Source organism: Camarhynchus parvulus, chromosome 4 (genome assembly GCF_901933205.1).
Source record: "Camarhynchus parvulus chromosome 4, STF_HiC, whole genome shotgun sequence".
NCBI lineage: Eukaryota > Metazoa > Chordata > Aves > Passeriformes > Thraupidae > Camarhynchus > Camarhynchus parvulus.
This window is the reverse complement of record NC_044574.1, coordinates 54,268,901-54,296,303: the sequence shown is the minus strand read 5'-3', so window position 1 is coordinate 54,296,303 and position 27,403 is coordinate 54,268,901.

The window sequence follows — 27,403 nt, the reverse complement described above, 5'->3', positions numbered from 1 at the left end:
TTGTGGTTTAACCCTAGCTGACAACCAAACTCCACACATCTGCTTGCACACTGCCTCCTACTCCTAGTGGGATGAGGGAGAGAATCAGAAGAGTCAAAGTGAGAAAACCTCTGGGTTGAGATAAAGGCAATTTAGTAGCTAAAGCAAAAGCTGCACACACAAAGCAAGGAATTCATTCACCTCTTCCCATGGGCAGGGTGGTGTTCAGCCATCTCCAGGAAAGTATGGTCCCATCACGTGTAACAGTTATGTGGGAAGGAGAACACCATCACTCCAAATGTCTTTTCCTGCTACCAGTTTATGTGCTGAGCATGATGCTAGATGGGATGAAATATCCCTTGGGTCAGCTGGGATCAGCTGTCCTGGCTGTGTTCCCCTGCCAGCTCCTGGTGCACCCCCAGCCTCCCTGCTGGTGGGGTGGGCTGAGAGGCAGAAGAGGCCTTGACACTGCGTAAGAGCTGCTCAGCAGTGACCAAAATACCCCTGAATTATTGACACTGTTTCCTGCACAAATCCCAAACACAGCCCCACAACAACTACTGCGAAAAAATTAACTCTAGCCCAGCCAAAACCAGAACCCACTTCCATTAGATCATTTAGAAAAAACTAGCAAGTCCCTTTTAATGTTGTTTTAAGAAAAAAATGCAATACAAAATAGTAGCTCAGGTACACAGGAAACAACTACTGAGTTGAGAGATTTTTACTCCAGTTAGGTACTGACTTAATTTAGTTTTTCCCTTGGTCACACAAACTTAATAAACATAAACTTGTGGACACTGTAGCACAGGAAAAAGAACAGCAGTAAATCACCATAAAATTTGTACTTGAATTATGTACAATTTTGGTTTTTAACACAATCTTCTATGGTATGGTCTGGTCCTGACTGGGAGTTTCGGGATACTAACTCAATCCTAATGTGCGATAATAGCAATACATGCCTTTCTGAGGCAGCATTGACATTTTAATTTTCCAAGTGGAGATCAAATAATAGTCTAAAGAAACAGGTGCATTTCATTTCTTAAATATATTTCCCAGCAGAAGATGGAGTTTTACTGTCATTGAATGTACTTAAAAACCCTAATGTTTGTTTTAAAGATTTTTTTTGAGATTTTTAAGGAAGGCAATGAATTATTGTTCCAAATGTTAATGAGTTGTTCCTGTGAAGTACAAGACATTTCCACTTCAGTAAACAAAGTCATAACAATGAATTTAAGCATTTGTTTACTCTAAAACAATCTTTGCAGTTTAGACTGGTTTGAATTAACTGGAGTACCTCTAAATGTTTTACAGAAAACTTTTTTTCATAAACTTCTTTTTCTCCTATCCTTCTTTAAGAATATTAAAAAGAAACATTTTCAATACTTTATTTTAACTGGAAGTCTTTTGATAACAATTTCCATTGCAATAAACAGGAAAGTTCCCTGGCAGAATGCACTTCTCAATCAGTGTTGGACAGAGGCATACCCACCTTTGAAGCTGTAAACATCCAGGAAGTCCATCCCAGAAGAACATCTTTTTTCAGGTAGGCACATGGCAAGATCTTCATTGTTATTGTAAAAATAAATGCCCATTCTTTTTTTTCTGACTTTAGCTCATTTGTGTTTTGAATGGTAACAAGTAGCATTTCAGTCTGCACAGAATTAAAACCATGCAGTCATTAATGATGCTTTAAGCTCCCAAATAAAAAGTTTAGTTCTAGGAAGAGCAACTACTGACCAAATAGCAAAACAGACACATTTAGCATAAAGGACCATGTAGAAAATGAACCTTTCCATTTAGACTTGTCATCATCAATGCTCCTATGAGCAATAGAGATATTTCTATCTAATCTTCCAAGATCTATATTTTTCACATGCATATTGCTGTTAATACTTTGATAAATTTGTGCTCTGTATGCTTATTCACATTACTGGTCTCTCTAGCACTCACATGCTTCCCATTTTAATATTGATTTCTGGGAATCTAAGCCATGGTTCAATTACCAAGACTGCATCTGGTAGCCTCAAAATGCCAGGAATGAAGACTTCTCAGAACTCATTAAATGTTTGCGTGGCTGAAAGAGTATGAACCAAACATGTTTTGCAAAGAGAATTGTTTGGGTTTTTCTCACTAAGGTTCTTAGGAATAGTTTACTCTCTCCCAAGAATCCTCCCTGATGAGGACAGGGGGGAAAATGTAATAGCTCAGAAGTGACTGTATTCTACTTTGCAGTCTTACAGTCTTGTGTTGGAGGTTTCTTCCCAGAGTACCATTTCCCATTTTGCATTCACTCATCTCGCTTAAAAGTTGATTCTGGAATTCAGAGTGACTTCAAGAGGACTCAGTGCACCAATGCTGGCCATTTTTAAAACTTCCCCCTCACAACATTGGATAACATTTAGCTACCTCAATGTGCCTCCCATTGCTGTGAGTCAAGAATGTCCATGCAGAGTGTGACCTGGCTCAAAAAGGGCCATGGAAAAGCCTAAAAGCATCACAGACAGTAAGAAATCACCATGGAGCTCCAAAACCAAGGACTCCAGTATGATTCTTTTGTAGCCAAATTGGTCTACTTGGCTCTCATGACCAAACATGCTCCCATTTCTTGTGGCATCCTTCTTTCGTTCTGTGGTGTGAGCAGCAAGGGAATTCCTTATTGTCTTACCGCCCAGGAGCTCTTGCCACTGGGACTGTCCTTTTCTTTGCTCTTCTGAAATAAGAGAAAAAGGACAGGATCTGAAAATGCTACTATGTCTTGCCAATCTTTGGTACACAGATAGGTGGGAGAAAAAAATCATGAGGGGTAGGTGTTTGTTTGTTTATTTAGCTTTTTTGTATTTGCATACTTGATTTTTTCTGGGGTGGCATTCTCAAAGGCTTAAAGTGACATTTGGGCTTATATTCACATTGAAAGCTACTGGGAGCTGACTGAGCATACATTTTCTGCAGCTGTCTAAGAAAAAGGCAGCTTTTATAATTTTGTCTTAATTAAATGTGCTAAGTGTGAGGTATAGCCTGTACCTCATTCAGGTTTCCCATCAGCGGTCTGCAGCAGTGCCAGTTTTCTCTGTGCATAGGGATGGGGAAGTTGAGGAAGAGTAGTTCAGACACTTGCTATCTCCTCGAGCCCAGGGCAAGAGGTGAGGCAGCCCAGGCTGCACGTCTGCATGGCACCAACCCAGGGCCCAGCTTGCTGAGGTGTGTATGCAGCACAACTTGGGCAAGAAATTGGAACAGATGTCCTGGGATGCAGATTAATGAGATACAAGACTCTGGGTGAGTCAAGGCACAATTTTTCATCCCAGTGACTCTGGGGACTTGAATGCAGCCTTCAGGCACCTGACGCTGGTATCCTTTACATCCTCGGGTTGTACAGGGGGCAAAGAAATTCCAATATGTACAAAATTACAGAGAACTTACACAGGGCCCAAAGTCTTCTTCTCTGGCTGGTACCAGAGAGGCTTAATGCTCAGGGCTTTTGGCCTCCTCTGACTTCAGTTTGTGCTTGTTTCTCTTAAGATTTTTAGGCCACTAACGTGACCAGAATTAGCTGCAGAAAAACCCTAACAATTCATATTTTATAAATTGCAGTTTTCTTATGATGTGGAGGATCTTACAGTGCAATGAAATACCTCCCTTATTGGTCTACTAGTCATTAAATAATTCCTCCAACTCAGTTTATGCCTTTCTGTTGCCAACTTTGAGACTTATACTGCTTTCTCGGTTAAATCATCGGCTCCTAATGATCCAACTGAATTTTTATGTCCGACCTATCCCCCAGGAGACTTTTATATACACTGCAATGATACTGGTTTGCCTGGGCCCAGGCAGTTAAGTGTTCTAGCACCTTCTTTTACAGCCTTTGATACATTTCTGAGAAAGCGAGCGCTTAGACTATTTATGAGAAATCAGAATGGCAGTTGTGCTAAGACTGCAAACACAAAGCACATGCTGAGCTCTATTTAGATGCTCCAAGCTTTGCCTGAAATGAGAATTCTCCCCTGTACTGACCATTTGTTTTGTCATTGCTGTTGCTGCCTTGGTTACTGCAATCAGCACGAGTGAAGGCACTGAGAGTTTGGCACTGGAGAGGTGTCTCAGCATCTCAGCAGGAGGGAGCCTGGAGGGTTTCTGACCATGTACCTTCATCTCTCAGGCTCTTTGGGGTGTCTCACACAACCTACCTGTTGTACTTGATGCTGCGTCAAGTAAACTAAAACTACAAAACGAGTGTTTTAGGCAGTTTAATTTTTGAAAATCATGGCATTTCTGGACTATGAGAAACAGAAATGCAAACATAAATAGAAAAAAATCCCCATGTGATTTGAATATTTTCAGAACAAAAGATTATGCCATTGAGTTTCAAAATATTTTTATTTCAGCTTAAGGCTTAATTTGTTTAGTTTTTAATTTAAAAAGTAAACAAGGCAATTTTGGGATGAAGCTTAATATTTTCTTACTTTTTACATTAACTCTTGAGGAGAAATATTTTTAGTGCAAAACTAATGGTTTTTTTTTAGGATCAGCATCTTTCTGCACAGCTCTCACATACCAACATTTTCAGAGGTTTCCAGTCCAGTTATTCAACCAAAAAAATCAATTACTAGCTGAGCCCTTGCTAGGAGGCAAACTAGTTGAGGTGAGGGCAGCTTTCACAGCTTTGCTTGTTTCTTTCTCTTTTTGCTCCGATTCTGGCTTCCACCTCAGGGCCAGGTGCTTGTTGTGGGGGGCACTGCTGGGTATCTCCTCTTTCTGGCAGGGAGACCATCCTTATGCATCTGCTGAATTGCTTATCAGGCTTTCTTCTCCCTGTTGTTCCTTCTGACATAAAACTCAGGTTGTACATTCATCTCCCCTGCCATGAAGCATCCAAGGATAGGACGCCTACATGCCCTGCTTGCAAGGTGCCACTGCAGCTTCTTTGGGGCAGGTGACCCAAACAGATCTTGCCTCTCTGCCTGTGGAGGGCTGGGTAGCAAGTAGAGAGCAGAGATCCATTCAGGCAGCTGAGTTCTGGTGGGTTGGATGCCCCTGTGCTGCTTGCAATGGAGTTGGGACAATGGCATTTCTCCCTGCTGTGACAGCCCCTGCCAGCCTGGTGCAGAGACTGGCTTTTTTTTTCTTTTTGTTTTTCAGTTTTACACCAAGACTCCAAATCCTGAATTCAGCATGAAACATTTTTCCCTGCAATCCAGGGTTGTAAACCTGGACACTGTAGTCCAAACCAGGAAGATAATGTTGTGCCTATTTCTGATTTCAGATATCTCTGTTTCATTTGGGGGAGGAGGGGGGGCAGGTATATATTATGCTAAAAGTATTTTTGTTGTGTTTTTTAAAATTTTTACTTAAAATCCTTGGAACTGGTTGTTTCTTCTGAATGCTTCTTCCTTCAGAGCATCGAGATCATTCTATGAGACAAATCTCTCTTTTGGAGCCTGAATTCCTATGCAGTAATGCAATTAAGTGTGCCCATAATTTTGAACATACTGGGATGTTACAGAATAAGGCATTAGCTGAGGAAGATGGCAGAGTTTGAGGGAGACATGTTTTGTTTTAGGACAAGAATGTGTGTGCTGTATGCATGCAAACCAGTAGTAATTGGTGTTCTCTGCAGGCAGCAGGATTGAGATTTCTCTGAATAATTTAAATTTCTTTTTAAAACTCGTTATTTTCCCTTTCCTTGTCTTATAGTTTGCTGTCTTCATTTAGTTGGTAGAGTTCCTTGGTGTTTTGAGAAATGCTGTGTAAATAATAAGCTAACGATTCCTATTCATCAATTCTTGTTCATGCTGTTTGAGACCATTAGGCGGACACTGAGCCCCCTCCTACCCATGTCAAATTGCTGTGTGATTTCTAAATAATGATTTTGTGTCATATAACTTAGGTTAACAGAAACTCCTGGACTGAAAACATGATACTAATACTTTGGTATTGTAAACATATGTAGTAAAAGGCTGCCTTATGTAGTGCAGTTTCTCTCATACTGCATCTGAAGATTTTATATGATTTGCAATCACCATATTACAAGATCTAGGAAGAGATTTGTACAGCATCAGTGTCATGCTAGTTCCCATTAAAATCAAAGGGAGTTTTTCTGCTGGCTGCAATTAAAGCAACTAGACAGCAATGAACCACAGGGTTAGAGGCACATCCTTCCAATTTCAGGTAGCTCAATCAAACCCCTTTGTACTCCTGTTTGTTTACTTATTAAATGGATACCACACGGGGCTCTGTGGAATCCCCCCCACCGGGGGAAAGAACAAAGCAAGTCAAGTTCATAATCTTCTGTCACTCTGTGCTGTGGCATAGCAGTTTTCTGTTTATTGGCATGTTCTGGGTTTTGAAGTTATGCCACTGCAAAATGCCCTTTTAAATATATCACCACAGTTCATTGAGACCTTAAGTCATAATTTAATGACCCTAAGTCATAATTTAATTACTCTAATCCAGAAACTGCCAGAGGAAGCTACACTGAGGCTTGCAGCTGTATTTCCCCACCTGGTCTGGAGTAAGATTTCAACCTCAGTATGTGCAGTAGGTTTCACTCCTCTGATTATTCAGATACCTGCAGGTAAATTTTCAGGCTTAGTGAGGAGAGGAGAACTTGCCACACAGGGAAAAACTTGAAAAATAGTGTTTAAGCTCTTTTGGAAATTGCGGACCTTAAATTGTGGGCCCAGAAGGAGCATTTCTATGAGAAAGAGGCTGCTAAACTATGAATTCTTTAGTTTGAAAATGCCTTAAGGTGACTTCTGCACATGCAGTTTCATGCAGGAAGGTGACAAGTAAGTTCTATTCCCTTCTGAAAATTATGAGCCACACCATTTCCCAAAAGCACTGGTAGCATTTTGTTGCCACTGTCAGATCCAGCCCTTAATAATTGGCCAGCTGTACTGTCATCCAGAAGGCGGAGGGGACATGGTGACGCTGACTGGTTTCTCCAACTCAGACTAAAGGTGCTAAAACAGACCAGACTGGTTGCAAAAAGAAATGTTTCTTGGAGCAAGCCATGATACCTTAGCAGCTGCTGACCACATGGCAGTGTGTGTCTGTCTGCCCCTGTAAGGCCTGTACCATACAGGACCATCCTTGCTAAAATGATTCATCCAGAGCCTGGTACCACAAGTAGACATGGGCTTGCCTGCTCCCTGCCTTTCAGCAAACCTGGAGAAATACTGGAAACACAGCAGAGCCACAGGCTGCTGTGAAATCAGAGGGTGACAGGTCTGACAAAGGGTGCAGGCAGGATGAGGGAAGGCAAAGTCCCCCTTCTGAATGGCAGCAGGTCCCTGAGCCACACTTAGGAGCCGCTACCCAAAGATACAGGGCTCATGTGGCCTTATCTTTCCCAAAGATACAGGGCTCATGTGGCTGCACAGGCTGTTTGACTCCCTGCTCCCTCAGCAGCGTTTGAATTTGCTTGCCACTTAGAACCAAAGTTAGCTGAAGGGCAGGGATTTGAAAATGAAATGTTCCTGAAACATAACTGGAGCTCGTGATGTGGCGGAGGAGAATGACTTCCAAATTGATGCCTCCACAGTGGAAAAGAGGGCAGCAGGAGCCCAGCTACTTTAATTAGGCACTGGAGGATGTGGATGGGAGCACGCTGCAGGAAAGCAGGCTGGGAAGTTCACAGACTGCTTGTTATTAGGAGGGCAGCCTGCAGGGGCTCAGGGCTTGCTGCCGAAGGTTGTTTATAATGCAGCACATTCTTGCAGTCTGCTGTAAAGGAAGCCTGGATGGGGCTTAGAAATCAAATTTAACTCTTTGCTGAGTCCAGTTCAACCTTAAAACACACAGCAAAGCTGAGGCTTTGTTTTTCTCCTACCCTTGCCTGCTTGCTCTTGCAGCTTTTCCCCGTCTCTGACCTGAGAACTGTTTCCTGTGAGTGTTGTGGGTCACACACACTCCTGTGAATATGATTGGATTTGTCAAGCTGTCTTGTCAGAACAAAAGAGCTACATATGGTCAGAAACTTTATGGTCTCCAACCTGATGGGGAGAGATAGGGCAGCAAAATCTCCCTATAGGTAAAAGATCCTGCTTCCGTGAGGTTTTGGAGCTACTTCTTTTATTTTTATTTGAATATAAAACGGATTTGAATGTGAAGAGGCTAATCAATCATTCAGGCATCTGTGATCCTTTGGGGTGAAACAAAATTAATTTTAATCTCTCAATGTTTGTATGAGAGGGAGCAGTAGTATTTATTTGGCAGGCGTGTGGGCACGCTCCCTCTGAAGCACGCAGTAAAACAAAGCATAACAAATCTGTATTTACAAATCTGAGGAAGCCTGCACTGCAGTCAACATATTAAAGTTCTTTCAGCAGCTTGAGAGATGATTTGCATTGAGCGCCTTAGCCCAGGTTTACTGAGACAGAGGAAGGTGTTGACACAATATGTGTTTGAAACATTGCTTACATTTTCTCACATGAAACTTCAGCTGTTTCTTCGAAGTTTGCCACATGCTGAGATGAAGCAAGAAATACTAAAAAAAATATCCTTGTCAGATGCTTTGCTAGATGAGAGAAAAGATAGGAAAACAAGTACAAAAATGCAGAGGAATTATTCCCACCCATTAAAATCTGGAGTTTGCAGTCTCTTATTTACAAATTTAGCTAGAGGGAGAAGATCCATTTTAGAACTCAGGTAGCAGCATTAGTTGTTGTATGCTTTGGAGGAATCAGGAGCTGGACTTCAAAATGCTCTTTATTTGGTGAAGGTTATACCATTTAAGGCTTAGAGAATGCTGCTTAACAGAAAGAGGTAATTGGAAAGGAGAAGTAAATGCCACTGCTCCAGCAGCATGGAAAAGTGTAAAACACCATTGCCATGTGCATCAGGCTGCAAAATGAGGAAACCCATCTGGGAAATAATGGTTCAGAAAATCACTATGTTAAGGGATAATGGAAGGGCTGCTGTGCCCTCTCGTTGGTCCTCAGGAGGTCAATGGAAAGACAGGTGAAAGGAGAAATCAGCTTAAAGATCCCCTGCATTCCCTTTGCAGGCAGGAGGAAACAGGAAGCAAGCATACATTCCTCTTGGGTAGGGAACAGCTTTTCCTCCTCTCTTTGCTGCTTTTTTCCCCTGGAATCTTTTAATGTAATCTCTGAATAGAGGTTGGCTCTTTTCCATGAGATGTGCATCAACTCCTGTAGAGCCGAGGGTTTGGTAAAGGCACAGAAGATCTCTATTACTCACTGGGACAGATGTGATGTGCACATTCTTTCAAGCTATCACAGTTTCAGGTGAAGAAGCCTAAGAAAAAACTCCACAGATAAAGAAATAATGTAGATTGTGGCCCCTGCTCATTTTAACTAGCACTGTTGGCTTATTGAGACTTGGAAATTCTGACTACTAGAATTTTCTTCCAGTGGAGGAATGCCCACCTAAATCGTGCTTGCAGGAAAGATGGAGCTGACATACACCAGGACTAATGGAAGACACCGGTGGTGTTTTGTCCCTTCCACACCCCAAGATAAATCCTAAATAGACAGTTTGAAGAGTTGAAATCAAGTCAGAGAGATGGTGGTGAGGGGATTCTCTAGTCTGAGAAAGCAGGTAGAAGGGATGTCAGCAAGAGATCTGCTTGTCTGGCTCTATTGGCTCCCTGTTGTGCTAATCTCCAAAAGAGCTAGGGGGCTGCAAAGCAGGCTGGATAAGGCTCCCCACAGCTACTGTTGTCCAACAAATCAGTTCTAATGGAACACAAGGACAGAAAGTTGTCTTAGGAGGAGAGGCCTGCTCCTGGAGAGAAGAAGAAGATTTACAGAGAGGTACACAGCTTGAAAAGTTGTTGGCTTTTTGCCATCCTTCTACACACTCGCTAGTGAAGCCAGAACAAAGTGAATGAAATTAACTCTCATTAGGGTTCTGCTGCTTTTAACTAACCCAGTAGTTATGGCAGCTCTGGGTTTTTTTGTTTTGGTTTTTTTCTCAGAAGTGTACCAACCCCACCAAAGGAGGCTCAAAAACCACCTGGCCTCCAAGGCTGTGTTCAGATGCTGGTCCCTAAATGAGCCCTTTCTAGCAAGAAGAATGCCAGCTGTTGTAGAAAAGAGTGACTCTCTTCTCCACACTCAGCACCAGAACATGTGGTAAGTGACGCTGACAGGAGCATGCTGCCCTTGCTGCTAATCAGAGGAGTTTTGCTCTTGATTTGTATCTCTCCTGTATTAATCAGAGGAAACATGATATGGAAAAATATTTGGGTGGCTGTTTTACATCCTTATTCTCATTTCCCACCATTCATAAGGCCGCTGAATTATACAAAAAAGTAAGTAGTGCTTATATTTTCTCCTGGTGAAAAACAGGATTGTTCTGTTGTCATTGAGGTTTCCCAAGCCTAGCTAGATTTCTACAGGGAAGGAAAAACAGGAAAGTTTAGTGAATTTTGAGAGCTCCTCCATCTAGGCAGCCTTTTGAATAAGATCTTTGTATGTGTCAGAGTTCACAAGACCTATCTTGCTTTTTTATCCTTCAGCTTTTTAAGTGCCCTGCAAGAAAAGCTATGTGAAAACTATTGAGTACTACCTTGTGTGGCTTAATTTGGTTTATTTTGGTCTAAATTTAAATCATTCCAGGTGTTGATGTCACTTTAACTCTGGTCCCATCTCTTGCTGTGAATCCAATGCAAATGTTTCCTTGGTGGAAAACTTTTCTTTGTAGTGCTTTGCCTACATGTGTCACAACAGATACAAAAGGTGATTATTTTCCATCCAGCTCAACTCTATCTCATTTGAGTTTGAGTGACTTAAAAATGCTAAAAAGGGGACTATTTGCTGTTTCCCCTTTTTTCCAATGACAGTCACAGCTGTTGTGGTTCCTTTTGAGCACCGCATTTTACCAAGGTCCATCTTATTTCCTTTTGCATTGCACAGCATTCCACAGCTTTAAACTGCACTGTCATGGGTGGCGGCTGGGCCTGATTCAGCTCTTGTGGGATGTAAATAAACCTCAGTATGGAGGTTTCTACAGTGTAAAAAACTATGTTGATGTTTTCCACAAATAGTCAATAGGACAATAATGCTTATTTGTCACAGTGCAAAGATACCTGTACAAGTTCATGGATGCTCTTCTGCAGCAAGGCTGCTTCTGCCCACCTGCCCTAATTCAGTCTTCACATCCTCCTGTGTTGAAGCAGAGTGTTCAAGTCACCTAAGAGCCAGGCCAGCAAGTGTGGCATCTCTTCTAGGCTAGGCATCTTGGCTTCCACATTCAGCAGAGATTACTGCACCTTACAGGTCCATCTCCAGTGAGATTCTGGGCAGAAGGCTTGCAACAAGGTGGGCCGGTTTACTTTCTGACAACATTAGTATGTAGGATGGGCTCCATCTCCCCAAATATTCGGTTTACTAGCTGTCTAGGTGTAGGCAAATGAGTTCAGGTTCAGGAATAGACCCCCTCCCTCCCCAAAAAAAAAAAAATAAAAAGAAACTCTGTGAAAGAGGTTGGTTGTTTTATGACATGCTGTTGTAGACTTGAATACAAATATTCAGTTTGCCTGGGGACCTTGCAGGATTTGACTTTCAAAGAAAACTTTCTGTAGAATATGCAGGCTTTCATGTTTGCTTTTTTGAGGGTTTTTCTCCTCATTTAGTCAGTCAGAGGTAAGTAGGTTGTCCTGATGCACCATGAAACAACCTTTGAGAGGAACAAAAGTCTTAAAATGCAGATGCTCTCCCCGTACAGAAGCAAAAATATAATCCAGAACTAATCACTAGAACAAGAGCCAGCTGTGCTTGTGAATCTGCAGCCCAGGCTGAGGGGGGGCATGCACAGCAGTGGATTGTATTTGCAAGGATCTGCTAGAGCGGAAGTGGTGGGAATGTGACAAAGTCAGGAACACAAAATTGTGGCGCCTGAAACTTTGATCAGCCCAGAGGCTGTGTACAGAATTCCCTTTTTACTGCAGATCCCAGTAGAGCTTCTTAGTTCAGGAATTGAGTAAAGCGGTATTCCATGAGTCCAAGTGGCAGAAGCCGCCTGCTTTCTCCTGCATGCTGTTACTGTGGGGAGATTTTTGCTGGTAAATTTTAGCCCTCAATGTGATGCCCATGATGTCTGCTCTCTGGCTGCACACACAGCTCCTATGCTTGCAGGTCCCACACCTCAAGGAGCTGCTCCATAAATTGTCCCTGGGCTGCCTCCTAGCACTGTAAGACTTTCCCTGGTGTGGAGCCCAAGAGCAGATGCCAACTCTTTGGAGAGCAGACACTTGGATGGTAAATTCAGCCAACAGCCCAGATAAAACTGTAGAACAGCCTGATTACAATAAAGTTTTAAAATATTCCTGTATCACTTGGATGAATTTTTTCATTTTCCACTCTGAGAATAACCTCTGATCTCCCATGGAAATGCATCTAGCATTTAAATGGAATCTACATGTTTCCCTTGGACATTCAATTTTGGCTAGAGCATTCAAAAGAAAAATAAAAATCAGACAAAAGACACTTATTCTGTGATAATGGTTCTGTTGCAATGGTGTCTTTTAATTATGCTAGCTGGCTGTGTAAACTTAATTGCATTAGAGGCTACTAATTATCTGATTAGGAAATGTTTGGCTGTAATAGATTATTTTAATGAATTGACAATGGATGCATGTGATTTTTAGTTGTTTAGCTGTTACCTCAGATTGTTAAACTCCATAAGCTGCATTCAGTCCACTTTTTTAAACTTTCAATTTTAAATCTAATATGTGAAACAAGAACACATTTTTTGCAATCTGGAATGGTTGCATATGTTTTGCTGCTTGTGCCTTCCTGTAAGCGACCGCATCTCTGCTGTCATTCTTTCACTGTGGTGGGTTTTGTGTGGCTTTTCTTTTTTTTTTTTTTTTGTTCCTCCTTTCTCTTCACCACATTTTTTTCTACTGAGTGACATGGGAGATTTTATTTAGACACTGAATTGTATTCAAGTTGTCTCAAAAAGGAGATATTGGGGTATTCTGCTTCTCTGTAGTGTCTGCGATAGCACAAGGGTTGTCAGAAATTGCATGGGGAAAAAAGATGGTGTTGAGATAGTGTCTTCTGGCTAATGAATTTCAGAGGATCTGGTCCTTCAGATCATCTGCAGGCCCGGATTGTTTGGCTGAATGTAGGCTGTCACATCCATCCTAGGGGTCATGGCCAAGTGATACCATTGGAATGAGAAGCAGAGATGTGAGCCTGACTAATCTCATTTCACCAGCTGCTTATGCTCATTCTTGGGAATGCACTGAATTATAAATCTGTAAGCAGAGTTGTGGCCAGGAACATTTCTGAACAACTGTCCAAGCTAAAACAAGGCATTTGTTCACTTGGTTTCAATTGATTTTCAAGGAGTGATGTCTTAAAACATTTCTTGCCCTTTTGAGCACTTTCTGAATGTCAGGGGGATTTTGGAGTCATTGCAGAAATGATGATAAAGGAGATGAAATGGAAGAAATTTGAGGTGTTTCAAACTCCCCTATTCATTTAACCTTTCTGAAGTGGCATATAACCCATCCATATGTTTTTGAAACTATGGAAAATATAAAAATACTTTGGCATAGACTTTATTTAAGATAACCTTCAATCTTGATTTTCCAGTTCTGGTAATGCTGAACAAAATATGCACTCTCAAAGTGAAATATATATCACGTGGCAGATATTTTTTTTCTGATTAGGAGCCAGAGTTGGTTTGAAAACTGACTGTCCTGCTCAGATGCAGCAGCAAAGTAATGACAGCAACTGGAAATTCATCTTGTTGCAGAGAGAAATCTCAGGAGAGTGCCTCTTATTTATGTACTTGACCCTAACCTGATATTTGGTACCTGAGGAGGGCTGACATCTGGATTTGTTTGCAGGAAAATTCCATTGGAACTTCCCCGTTGTGGTTTAGTCTTTTTCCCATGCCCAACTCTTGCTTTGAGCCCTGCCTTCCTTTACTGTGTGCTTCCTCTTGGATGCATCCAAAGCAGTTTTGGAATATTCCCAAGGAAGAGCAGGCAGTCCTGCTTACTAGACAAGTGGAGAAGGCAGGATGTGACAGCCCACATTCAGCCAAACAATCCGGGCCTGCAGATCATCTGTAGGACCTTTCAACAGATGCTGTTGAATGGCACCCATGCCATCTCATCTCTCCCCTCTGCCCTCCCACACCCGTCTTCTCAACAGAAGTGCCCAGCACAGATAGACTCAATTCCTCATTTTGTATTTATCCCAAAATTAACCATTTAATTTTCTTGTCCCTGTAGTATATAATTCTCAGGAGCTTGCTGATGACTAAATGAAACCTCAGACTGTTTCAGCCTGCCTCAAGAGTGAAGTGGGAACCTCTTGCTCCTCCTCACACCACTACTACTGCAGAGCATTTAGCCCATGTAGGCTCACAGCAGCAGCCAGAAGGAAGATTCTTCTGTGCCCAGTACTGCTGGGAACCTGTGGTGTTGGGAGGATAGAGAGGAGTTGTCTGGGACTGAGTGAAATTCTGTGACATCAGTTCACAGGATCTCTTGAACCCTGCCTGGCTTCCTTTGGTTCTGACTTAGAGTTTTTTTCTTGTTTTTTTTCTCCTCAAATCAAGCAGTGTTACTGAGGGATTTAACAGTTTCTGGGCATTTTTTAAGTGTCAGAGCTGCATATCCTGATGCTTGGGAAAAGATGTGCAAGATGCATCCTCTCTTGCCTCCTTAGCCTAGGATAGGATCACAGCCCCACAGATGGGCTCTAGTGGCAAAGGATTAGGGCAGCTATGAGAAGCATTGCTGTGACAGATGTGTCAGGCTGGCCTCTGCCTTCAGCAGAAGGATCTCCAGACTCCTGCTGAGGTTCTGAGAGCAAATGTGACGATGCCAGGCCTGGAGAGGGGCTGGTGCAGCCTGGCAGTCCATGGAAGGGCATCAGTGGCTGCTCTAGCCTGGCTGTGGGAGGGGATTTCCTGCATGAGCAGGGAAAGCCATGGACAGCAAGAACCAGAGGAGGGGAGAAGGAGGAGAAAGCCAAGAGGAGGGCATACACAGGTAGAAAGAAGGGGTTAAGGTACCAGCTACTGTCCCGTCTTCTGTCACTCTCTGAATGGCTTGTAGAGAGCAATTAGGAGCTGGAAAGCAAACCTCTGTCCTGCTGCAGTCTCAGCTTTTGCTGCCAGGTGCTGCAAGTAACGGCAGGCACTGACACTTCATATTTAATTGCTGTTCCGTGAATAAGCCTTTGGCTTTTTTCTGTTTTCTTATTGCCACCTCCAGAGTCTGCAGGTGGAAGAGCCAGAAGAAATAGGTTTGGGAACTCCTAGAATGACAGCCCTGCAGGGTTGGTGATAAGAATTAATCTCAGGCATATTTAGTTTTCTTCTGCTGCCTTTGGAGAGAGAGGGGAATAAGAGGAAAGGTGTGTGAAGATATTCTGAGAGAGTCTCCTGCTTTTTTTTTTTTTTCCTAAAGGACAAATGTGGCTATTAGCTGTCTGGTGGAAGAAAGAATATAAATGGAGAGGGAAGGAATTACAGTGTAGTTATTTCTTTCAGGGAAAAAAATAAAAAAATTATGGAATTTTGTGGTTTGTGCTTGAATATTTTTTAAGGCACTGGTGCAAAATATACCGGTAGATTATGCAGATTTTAAAAGAGTGTTCTAATCAAAACAAAACTTTCTTCAAATCTTAACCAAGATGGCACAACATAAGCACGTAATGGCAACTAGATATAGGCACTTGCCATGCTGAAGGTAGCCAGTAATCTTTAATTTGCTGAATGTATTTGCATGGCTCTGTTGAATATTATTTCCATCTTCAGAGATTCAGTTATTATAACTATTCTCCTCCCCAGTATCTGATAGCATTAATGCTAAGATTAACTTTCTCTTTTCTTCCTAACAAAAAGAGATTGATGTAATAAAAAGTAAATTAGTATAGGCTACTAGATGGGAATAGTCAGCTATAAATAACCAATGCATTTCCTCTTAATTACAGTTTTGATGCATGCCTTGAAATTTTCTGGTTTCCCTTATAATATATTAAAAATCTGACAGTGACGGGTTGGGAAAGAACCTTAGGAGAACTGCTGATGCTTTTCATTAATTTAATACACGATTTTTTCAGTGTAAGATTTTCAGAGTTTAAAGACTCAGGAACCTTGGTTCTGTGGAGCCTGTGATATCTCACCTCCCACGTTGATGATCTGTAGGTGTGAAACTTGTCTAAAAGGTGTTTGTGAAAGGCTAGCAATGGCCAGTGCAACGATGGTTAGTTTGGGAAGAAAAAAATTATCCGCAGATGTTAAAAGTATGATTAATCGTGTAGAAGTAGATTGGAAATTTGTACGCTATGAAAATCACAGATCTAATTTGTTCCCAGAGGATATATTTAAGTACAGCTCCATTGACTTTAACAGAGTTACTTGACACTTCAGAGTAGTGTCAGCAAGAGGACAATCGAACCCAATTTCCTCAGAGTAAACAAGTGCAGGGGAATTTCAATCAGCATTTTTTTTCAGATTTTGGTTACGAAATTGAAGCTGCACATATCCATCTCAAACAAAACTTTTTAAACTTACTCGTATTTCTTTTTGACTTTGTGATGAAGGGCAATAAAAAGGAAAGATGTTTTGTGTTGAAATTGGTAAAATACAAGGTTTGCACACTTCTCTACTGACTGTAATTTGATACACAGTCCTTTGGGACTGTGGTTGGCACAACGAAAAACACAACATAGTAATGCAGTCTTGTGCTGGTAGCTGATATGTACATCAGGACAGAAGTTACAGGGGAATTTGTGATTTTGCTGATGACTGCAGGACAGTTCCTGGCATCCACCTTTCATAAAATCACACTGATCATTCTCTGGCTTCCCTCTCGGTGGTGCTGCTGGCTACAACCACACTGCACTGGACTGGTCTGCTCTCACTGCCACCCAGGCACATTGTTTTAATTGTTTTAATTTAATTGTGTTCCTGCTGCTGCTGCTTACAGCATGGAGATCCCTCAGGGTTCCTTCCAATTTGATATTAAATAGGTGCTTCTTATCATCTCATACAATCACAGAATGGTTAGAGATGGAAGGGAACTTAAAGATCACATAGCTCCAACCCTCCTGCCACGGGCAGGGACAGCTTCCACTAGACCAGGTTGCATGAAACCCCCTCCAACCACAACCAGTTTTTGAGTGCTACTGTTGCTGAGGCTGAGATGCTTGTTTGAGATGGCTCCAGACACATGGGAGAGGAGGGGGATGTCAGCCTTCGCATTCTGTTTAGCTGTTTGGTGTCATGTAGAGATGAATGTTGTCATGTAAGCATGGGAGATAATGTGTTTTCTGTGTGAGCTGAACATAACAATTAGGTAGCAGGAGGAGGTTGAGCATAATGACTGCAAATCCTGGATTGTCAGGAAAATCTCCCTAACCCTAGACATTTACACAGCTGGAGCTCTATCTGCTCTAGCTCTGTTGGCATTGATCCTGATGTGGGAGAGGAGAAGGAGGGTCAGACTGATTTGTCTTTCTGCCTTGGTCAATGTAAATTTTTGTCTCGCTGAAACATTTTGATATATGGGAATCTTCTTTTAACTCCTCTCGAGATAAATGCTTCTATTGAGCCTGGCTTTTTTTTTTTTGCTGTGTAACATCCAACTTGATGCTGGACTTTGAAATTCCTTGAAGCACAGTACAGGAAGTAAGGAACAGTTCTGTGCATACAAGACAAACGATGAGTCTTTGCTGAAGTTGCAGACAGCCTCAGTCTTATATTGGTTAATTTTGGGTGTGGACCAAGATGTCAGTTCATAACTTTGTGGATTTATTTTTTAAAAGCTCCTTGTAGAGTTTTAAGTAAGTAAAATTTCTATTTGATGAGTTAGAAAATATTTTCTTAGACCTAATTGATTTGTTTCAGGAAACAACTAAAAAGCCTCAAACCAGCTGTGCAACTAAGGTAAAATTCATAATTGAATTTCTCCCCACTTGGAGGTGGGGTGAAATGATGTTTGCAAGTCCTTTCAAAAAGATCTCAAACCTAAAATCTTGTAAGAAAACAGAGCACCTATGGCATGTAAGGCAAACATACGTGACCATTAATTTAGCAACATAAAGGGAACCTTAAAAAGTTATAAAAAGGAAATAGGACTCTGTGGTCTTTTTTCACTGTAATAAAAAATTTCCAGTGGAGCTCCAAAGGGTTTGTGCTGGGATCAGGGCTGATACTCGTTCATATTCATCTATTCATTCTCAATATATTCATAAATGAAATGGAAAAGGGGAGAACTGTTATTAAGGATATGATTTAGTGCTATCAATAAACATTATTCAAAATAGTAAAGATGAAGGCTTACTGAAATTTATAGAAGGACCTTATGAGACTCAGTGGCTAGGCAGTAGATGGGCAGATCAAATTAAACATAGATAAATGTTAAGTGATGCATGGAGGGAAAACAATCCTAGTTTCACATATTATATGATGGGTTCTGGACTGGCCATTAAGTTCCTGGGAGGCAGACCTGAGCTTATAGCAGAGTTCCCTGAACACACCAACTCAGAAGTCAAAAAGCCCAGCAGTATTGGCCTTATTAAAAGTAGAATAGAAAGCAAAACAAAATCATGGTACTGTACAAAACTGTGGCTTTCATTTTGAAATCTCTGTGTGATTTTGGTCGTTTCATCTCAAAAACAATGTGATGCAACTTGGAAAAGTTTCAGAGAATGGTCAGGGCCGGATGGGGTACTGTTGGGAGTGTGATGGTGGGGAACAACGCTGAGTGGTATAGGAAAGATGAGAGAACATCTGGTCCAGGTTCTAAAGACACAAATATAGTTTTGATGTGAGGTTTAATTATGCCTTAGAAGCCTTTGTAAAAGGATGCTATGAGTACTAAAAATGTCATGGTTTCTCTGGAAGACTGAATAATTCATGCAGGAGACAAGCGGTTCCCCAGAGTTCTAGGGAGTTTTCTCAGTGGGGAGAAGTACTACATATGACTGGTCCATTCTTTCCCTTTTACCTGGACATCTGCTTTTGGTAGTGGTCAGTGAGGAGGCTGACTCAGGCAGACCTTTGGCCCAACTCAGTGTTATATTTATCTTCTGAACAGATGGGCTGCAGAGTGTCTCTGATACTTCTAAAAGAATTCTTATAAATTCTTGCTGCTCCAGAAACTGAGGGCAAGAAATAGAATATTATCAACTTCTCTCTAAACTGGAGAGATTTGATGTATATACTATTCAGTGGATGTCATATCCCGAGTTGCATCAAAAGCAGTGTGGCCATAGGGTGAGGAAGGGGATTCCGCCCCTCTACCCCACCTGGATACTCAGTACAAGAAAGTACCTGGATGCTCAGTACAATAAAGATGTGATTTCTTGGAGGAGGGCCACAAAATTGGTCAGAGGACTGGAGCACCTCTCCTCTGCAGACAGGCTGGGAGTTGAGGTTGCTTGGCCTGGGGAAGAGAGGGCTCTGGGGACACATCATAGCAGCTTTCCTGTACCTAAAGGGGGCTTGTAAGAAAAACAGAGACAAATTCTTTTCATAGGGCCTGTTGCAATAAGACATGGGATAATATTGTAGACTAGAAGAAGGTAGATGTAGATTGGATGTAAGGAAATAATTTTTTATTATGTGTGTGATAAAACACAGGAACAGTTTGCTCAGGAGAGCAACAGAGAGACTGTAGATGCCTCATCCCTGGAAGCATTTGAGGTTGGGTTGGATAGGTCTCTGAAGAAACTGATCTGGTTGAAGATGTCCCTGCTTATTGCAGGTGGTTTGGACTAGATGACCTTAAAGGTCCCTTTCCAAACCATTTCATGATTTTATGAAAAAAAAAAAAATCCATCTTAGTCCTTCTCTTGTCCTTCCCAAAACAATTTAATCGTTCAAAGGTTTCTAGAAAAATCTGATTCTGCTATGCTGATACAAGAGATAGATAAACTGGCCAAGAGATCTTATAGCCAAAACCACACAGACTGGGGCATGAGCCCAGCGTGCTCCTCCTGCTCATTTGGGGTACTCTGGGTGCTTCCCCAGGGCTATCTTCCCTTTGCCACAACAGGCATGTGTTTGAACTCCTCCTTGCGCAGGGGACCTTGGTAACATTAATGTCACACTGGGAAGCTAAAATCAAGTTAAAGCATAGGTAAAAATCCTGTGGGAAATCATTCTGCCAGTGCACAACTCTTTCAATCTTTATATGCACGTAGGTATTTTATCTGTGGACCTTCAGTCCCAAACAGTCCTCATGTAGTCAGGCAAGATTATCAGGGGATGCAACATCATTAGCAACTGGCATCCTTTGAAATCTGTTTATGTTTTGCCATTGTGTTTTTGGAAAAAAATCCCATCTACCTCTGACCTATTGCTTTTGAAAATAATCAGTAAATCACCATGGTGTTTTAGCCTCTCTTTGAAGGTCGTGTTTAATTGTGTATATCATTTGTATGTGGCTCTGATCTTGCTATCCCTGAATCTGCAAAGTCCCTGAAAAGACCCGAAGAGATATTTTACATATTGATGCAGAGGAAAAAAATGTCCAGAGATACTTCTTATGACCTCTGGCAGTGACTAAGGAAGCCAGAATCCAGGAGGTAGCAGGGAGGACAAAGGGCAGCCTTATATTTTTAATGAGATTAAGCACAAATGGTAGGGAATTTAGATTTTAATTTATGGTGCTTTAATTAAAATCTTTTACATCAGAATCATGATGTTCATTCAGAGAATCTTATGGGAAAATCTAAAACAAAATTCTGTCTTTGATTTCCTTTTGTTTATGACAAAGCGTCTAAAACGCCAAAGTCTGGGTAGAATATTTCCTCCTGCTGTCGAGGTTGGCTTTATCTGGGTAATAGGTCAAAGCAGAGGCCTTCAGGGGTAGCTTGAAATATATTTTAGATCTGGAATGCACAGCAAAGATCCTTCTTTAGCTGTGTTGTCTCTGCATGTCTTTGATGTCATTATGACAACCTTCCTATCTGATTTTGTCTGTGATTACATTAAAATTGCCCTCCTGGTAAAGTGCACTATAAACTTTAATTGAATTCTGCTAACTTTACCACACTCTTACAGGCAGGAGGAGGCTGTAATGGATTTTTGTGTGCAATGTAGTTATTTCTATTTTCTGAATGCATTTGAAAAGTTGGCAGATGTTAAGAGAAAGGACAGAATGACAGAAGCTGCCTACATTGTGGACTCCTATTAGGACACTTGCATACAAATCATATTCTCAAATATGGTGCCTTTAGATACAACATTTTAAAAAGTTCAAGTGCCTTCTGGCCCTGCCAAAACCCATGGCTCACTATAAAACAATAAGAAAATGTGTGAAAACTGCCAGAAACCTCTATCCCTGTGGATCTTCCTTGGTTCAAAAACATGTTTGTAATCCAGACAACAGAAAATGCCATAAGCTACAAAAGAGGAAAAGTCAAATAAAAACATTTGCTGTTTTGAGCAACCACACACTTTGCAAGGTGTTAAACCTTGAGTGTGCAAGCAAGTGTGAGCAGTGAAGGAAAACCAGCAGGTTTCTGTGAAAGCAAGAGGGTGTGTTTCTGTCTGGCAGTAAAGCCAATGCCTAAGAATCGATATTAGGTACGCCAGATCTCCCTCCCTAGGAGCTTGCAATGGCTTCAGTGACTTCCAGGCAAAGCACCACGAAGGATAGAAGAGAGCACACCCCAAAATGCCAGCACATGAACCAAAGGCCACGGGCTGCTGGTCACCCACATGGTGCTCAGAGAATCTTGTGGGCCCCTTTGCAGGAATTGCTGAGAACTGAAGGCTTTGTGTTTGGATGAATTTCTTTTGAGGAGTAAGGAAAGTCAGAAGATTGTTGGAAGAAGCACCCTGCAGGCATCAAGAAAGCAGTGAAGAAAGACTCATCTAAGGAAAGAAGTCTCTGCAACTGCAGTACTGAATTATAGACAGAGTAGGACTGCTGAACTTCCCCTGGCTTCCTTAAAAGTTGAGGTGCAGTTTGGCTGCTACACTAACCTCTGGAGAAGTGCAGTGTTAGGAGTTAAAAGTCTACTTGCAATAGGCAGATACTCATTCTAGTTTGCCAGTTTAAGCAAGAAATCAACATTTGCCTTGTTTTTGGTAACCACTTAAACTTCAAAGTTAGGATAAGGAGAAAAGATTGTCTAGCATATAAAGCAACAATTCTTCATGGTCAAATTCTTTGCAGAAAATAGTCTTGTTTTTATTTATGATTCAGAATTGTAATAGAGTTTTTCAGGTAATGCTGATCTTCAGCAACCCTCTGCTCTGGTTAGGGATCTCATCTCTTGAAATGCCTCTGTTGAACTCATCAATAACACACTGGCAGTTCTGAGTGCTCCTGTTTGTTTTTTTTTTTTAATTTCCCACGTCAGTCATTATCAATTTGTGCTGTTTGTTGCTTTTTTTTTAGCAGACAAAAAAAAAAGGTAAACCAACTGCAGGAAGTATTTCCCTCTCCTTTGATTCTGAAATTCTCTTTTGATTCCTAGAGCACAGCTTCTTAAGCTGCTAGGACTTTGTTCCGCTTATATTCAGTTGAGTAACAGTCCAGCTGATTCCAGAAACCTCTAAAGTCTGCAGTTTCTCATTTAATAATGCAGAATAAAGTTGCAGATTTACATAATTTTTGTTTCCCTTGTTTCCAGTGCAGTTTCCTGATTACATTAACAAAATCATGCTTTTACTTTCTCACCTTTGAAGTTCTTACTTTGAAAGCTGAGGATATCTGCTTTATTAATTCACTGTAGGTGACATTAGGAATGGGCCATGGCCCATTGTGCAGTGATCACAGGCAGATAAAACAGATTCTCATTAATATGAATATATAATCAGTTTATTAAGGTAGGGTCTGTAGTCTGCAAGGAAAAAGGGCACTCTAGTGCAAATTGCTTTGTTTATTTAGAAAAAAAATCAACTAATAACTAATCAACTGAAGAAGAAAAAAACCAGAAAGGGAAATGGATGGGGGGAGATCACGTATCTGCCATTAGTGAAGTTCTGATAATAGCTGAGACCTCTTCAGTGCAGTGCACTCTTTTCCATTTCATTTCCTTCTTTGTTAAATCCAGGATCTACCTAATGTTTCTAGGTAATTTCAGTCCCTCTATTGCAAAACTGGCTTTAAATTGGAACTAAGAGAAGGTTTAAGGTGGCATTTTGGTTTTTTACCTCCTAAGTTTTATTTCCTTTTGTTTTGCTTGTTAACTTGGGGGACTTTGTTCTATGTTCTATTTGGGTCCTACAAAACAGTAGATTGATGTAGAACTTGATCTTATCTGCTCTGCATCCTACATAGTGCTCCTCAGAGTGACCATGCTCTGGTGTGACTTGCTTGATGTTACTACCTGTCTCTTTCCAGAGGTCCTATGGGGGCTAAAGGTTTAAATTTAACCCTTTTCCTTTAAAAATGATGTATTTTTAATTTATTTATGCACCTCTGAGAACAATGTCCCAACAAATTATGGACTGCTTTTTGAGTCTGGAAACCACTTCTGTTTTCATCTGGTGATTAATTTCCCTTAGAATGAGGAGCTATGTGTCCCATTTGGGTACCACTGTGTCCACGTTGAGAATTAAAGTCTCTGCCTAAGGACATTTGCAAGTGTGAGTTGATGAAATGTAACTGATACAGCCAAGTGGAGCAACTGAGTATGTGTTGAAGATAGTTGAGTCTTGATTTTGGCAGGACATGACTGTAGTTGAGCACAGTTATAACATGATCTGCCTTTCCAAATCTGCAGCATTTACAAAGGTTAAATATGCTAAAAAATACTAGGCAGATGTCCTGCAGGTTGCTTAATAAAAGCTGAGCTCAGCTATCCATATTTAATATTCAGAGTGGACAAGCTTGCAACAGAGAAGACAAATGTTTTCTCTGCAGTCATCACTACTTTTGTCTTCACACCATGTGTTAGAGGCGATCCTCATAAATCTTAAAGGGTATGCAGATTATTTTGCCCTATTTAGCTTTCTTGGAGGTACTATAAACTTTTACCTGGAAATACAACCCTGGCTAGCAATTACTTATTATACACCAGCCATTAGAGCTGGACACTGATACAGAGAATTGGATGCTTCAGCTGTAAATGACCAGTGCTGTACATTTTTGTCTTCTCTATCCCGCCTAGAAAGGTAGAGAAGGGATATTATCAGTGAAAAATCAAGCAAAAGTTGGAGTTATGGTACCACTATATTTTGATATGTCTACCTTGGACCATGTTCTGTCCTGCTGTTTGGAAATATTTGAGTCCATTTCTTGTCTTCCCAGATGTGCGTGCTGAAACAGTTGCTTGTGTGTTGATTGCAGAGTGCTTAACTGCATTAAACCTCTTGGTTTAATGCAACTAGTTTGGTTTTCTTGTGCACAAATTAGGTTAATTTTTCTCCTTTGACTGTAAAGGGAACATTGGCAAATACTCTGTTTTGTTTTTTAGCAGAAATCTCTCTTCATTGACTGTGTAGGAAGCTCAGGGAGTCTAAATTTCTAAATATGCTGGTTTAGGCGTGGAATGTTTGGCAGCGTTCATAGTGTGTCCCCCTTCCTTCTGGCACAGAATGATCTATTAGTGGGAGGCTCAGGGGAAGAAATCCTCCATAATCTATGCAGTGCTGAAGTGCCCATAAAAATATCCTCAGGTGTTCTGAACAGTCTTGTGCTTCTCTTTATATTCTTTGCATGTTCCTTCCCAAGTCCCATACATTAACATTCTCCAGTGCTATATTAAGCAATAGATCTAATATCTCTCACTCACAGCTTATCCTTTCCTTGAGCCAAATTTTACATGCAGGGTGTTTATTTAGGATATTTTTGCTCTTTCTAAAAGAACAGAAAGGATAAGGGTTTCTAGAAGGACCGCAATCAATGTCCAGCCAGCCAGAGTTCCCTTGTTTGAGTCTTGCCCAAATAAGCCAGCCATCTCAGTGGCATTTTGACAGTTTAGGTTCCATGCAGAGGATGGTGTTTATGGGTACTGAATTAGCAGGAATCAAGAAGTTAAAACTTTCAGCCTAGCAAAAGCTTCACCACACTTCATCTGTCTCATTAACCACCAAAACAACTGTACAACCAATGCTCCAAACAAAGCATTGTATTTCTTCTTGTAGCTGAGAAAATACCTTTCCCTGGATCATTTGTTGATTCCCTTGTCAGGTTGAGTTTGCTTTACTGACCTGCACTTTCCACTGTGAACTTGCCGTGGTGCTAATTTCCATCAGCTGTTCTAATGAGCTTGTCTTCCTTAAAATAACAAACAATCAAGCAAAAAAACAAAAACAAAACAAAACCAAACCAGAGAAAAGCTCACACACCCATAACTTGGGCTGCTGCTGTTGCAAGACCCTGAGACTAAAATTGTGCTGATGGAGCATTTTTTCTCTTTAAAATAAAGTTCAAACCCAAGTAAGCAACCAGACAGCTGTCTCAGCTGCTTACCTGTACCTCACACCTTGCTGCATGCATGTGCACTGCCAGTTTAAAGTACATCAGAAGATCACAAAAAATCTGACTTTTCTAACATAGGAATGGTCAGTCTTGAGTTTTCTCCAGCAGGGAAATTAAAAAATGTGTCTGAGCCTGAAGGGTAAGTTCAAACTGTCTTTTGTTGAAAGGTCTGTGTCATAACATTGATTTGCTTGGCTCCTAGTTTCCCTAGCCCCTAAGAAATTCAGTTGTGAAAAGGATATAAAAGAGGCATAAAAGTATATGTGTTTTGCTTCTAGTTTTCTGTTTACTGACATGTAGTATGTAAGCAGAGGGAACCGTTTTGATGCCAGATTCATGAAGAGAAAATACCTAAATTTGTGTCATTTAAGTGCCAGAGCATGTGTTTTTGTCACTTTTAAGGTCAGCTTTTGAGGCTAAAAAAAAAAGGAATGTTGTAAAAATTATGTAGATTACAAAGAACTTAGTGACTAATAGGAAAAATATTACTATATAATACAGCTCTGTCTTACAGAGTTGCAGACTGTGTTTCATACTTAGGTTTCAGTAAGATTTCCAAATAGAGTTAAGCTTGAAGAAAATTCTGACAGTAGAAATACAATTTGTTGGACTCTGTTGATTTCTGTCTATCCTGTGGCTGTATACGGCTTTTGATGTATTTTCAGCTTTGAATTGGTTTCTCCATTCTTACTACCACATACCACAGGGTATAGACTAGGATGAGCAGAGTTAAGAAGCAGTATTAGGAAGAAAGGCTCTCTTGTCTGCCTGGTATCATGCTAGAAACAGGAAAATTGGAATAATTTGGGTCTAAAACTAAAAGAAAAAAAAATCAGCTAAGGATAATATTTTACCATAGAGAATAGATGAGTTCTTTTAAAGCTCATGAATTAGCCTTGGTGGTAACATTTTTAAGGCTTTGTTTGCGACATGGAGGCTACAAATTAAGTTGCATAAAAATAAAACTCCCTCCTCTTCCCATGATTCTCATACATCATATGGACTATCTTACCCATGTTCCCATGGGACTCTTGTCTCAACATAAATGCTGAAACTTTGTGTGATTTTAAAAGAAACAACTGAAGAAATTTATGGAGCTAATATATGCACCTCTGACTCAGGAAGTCTGAATCCCATGAGACAGGGAGTACATCCTGGGGAAGGTGGCTTGGGAAGAGGGTGAGCCATATCCAAGTTGACCTTGAGGGAAAAGACTGTAACAATGTGGTGTTAGTGCTCTCCAATGGCTCATGCTGTCTGGGAACCTGTTGCCTTCCTCCCTTATCTCTGAGATGCCAAACACATTTAAATTCGCTTGTCTTTCCTGTTTTACTTTCAATATTCAGTCCTTGAGTCTTGCATTCTATGGAAAGTGTTTCCTTCTTCTCTGGGTAGCTCAGAGTAGTTCTTGTGCTCACAGAAGCATTTCCATTCTGATTATTTGGGAACTTTTATCTCTGCTGCAGAACAGATATTAAACCATTTTTTATCCAGGCGAATGGATTGATGGGCAGACAGGGAAACTGTGATAACCCAAGGTATATGTAAACACTGCAGCAATTCCCATCACCACACCAGCTCGGCGACAAAGTTTTACACAAACACGTGACCAAGGAAGGAAGCCAGCCAGCATTAGCAGGCCTGTCTGCAGTTTGGAGATGCAGGTTTAGCTTCAAGCTCAGGCAGTGTTCTCATGTGAATGTGAGTAAGTCAGCCTGCCTGTGCTGTAATTCTTTCACCAGCAGCATGGGGATACGAGCTACAGTCCTGCAAGGAAAAAGCAGAAGAGCACAGGGCACCCTTGAACAGTGCTAATGAATGTGTAAGTAACCACAGGCAGTAACAGGCAATGCTACAAGGCTCTCCTGCTTCTTCAATGAAGAGTATACTGTCTGCTTCTGAGTGTGTCTGTGTGCTCAATACCTGCTGAGATGGAATTCTTATACTTAAATTACAATAATTTCACTCGGTAGGTTTGGGTCAAAGATTGCCAGTTGATATGGTGATGATAAATTAATATTGTTTTATTCGGGTGGACTGTTACAC